Raw genomic sequence first — 562 nt, 5'->3', positions numbered from 1 at the left:
AGGGCAGGGCAGCAGGGGCAGGCAGTGCCCTGGGAATGGTTAAACAGGTCAGTGATGCTCAGTGTGATGTGTGTGAGGGAAGGGAGGGCAGGGCAGCAGGGGCAGGCAGTGCCCTGGGAATGGTCAAACAGGTCAGTGATGGTCGGTGTGATGTGTGTGAGGACAAGGAGGAGGGCAGGGCAGCAGGGGCAGGCAGTGCCCTGGGAATGGTTGAACAGGTCAGTGATGCTCAGTGTGATGTCTGTGAGGGAAGGGAGGGCAGGGCAGCAGGGGCAGGCAGTGCCCTGGGAATGGCTTACCTGGGCATGGTTAAACAGGCCATGATGCTCAGTGTGATGTGTGTGAGGACAAGGAGGAGGGCAGGGCAGCAGGGGCAGGCAGTGCCCTGGGAATGGCTTACCTGGAATCCGCTGGGCAGAGGCACTGCCAGGGCCGTGGCGAGGGCTGGGGGGTTTGGGTCCTCCCAGGTGGGCTCAGGGGACGTATTCCTGGGACACTGAGCAGCCGTCGCTGTGCAGCTCCAGCAAAAGCACAGCACACCAAGGTCATGCTCCACTCCAGT

This window comes from Pithys albifrons, chromosome 4 (genome assembly GCF_047495875.1).
Source record: "Pithys albifrons albifrons isolate INPA30051 chromosome 4, PitAlb_v1, whole genome shotgun sequence".
In the NCBI taxonomy this organism is placed as follows: domain Eukaryota; kingdom Metazoa; phylum Chordata; class Aves; order Passeriformes; family Thamnophilidae; genus Pithys; species Pithys albifrons.
Note: the sequence above shows the minus strand (reverse complement) of the source record.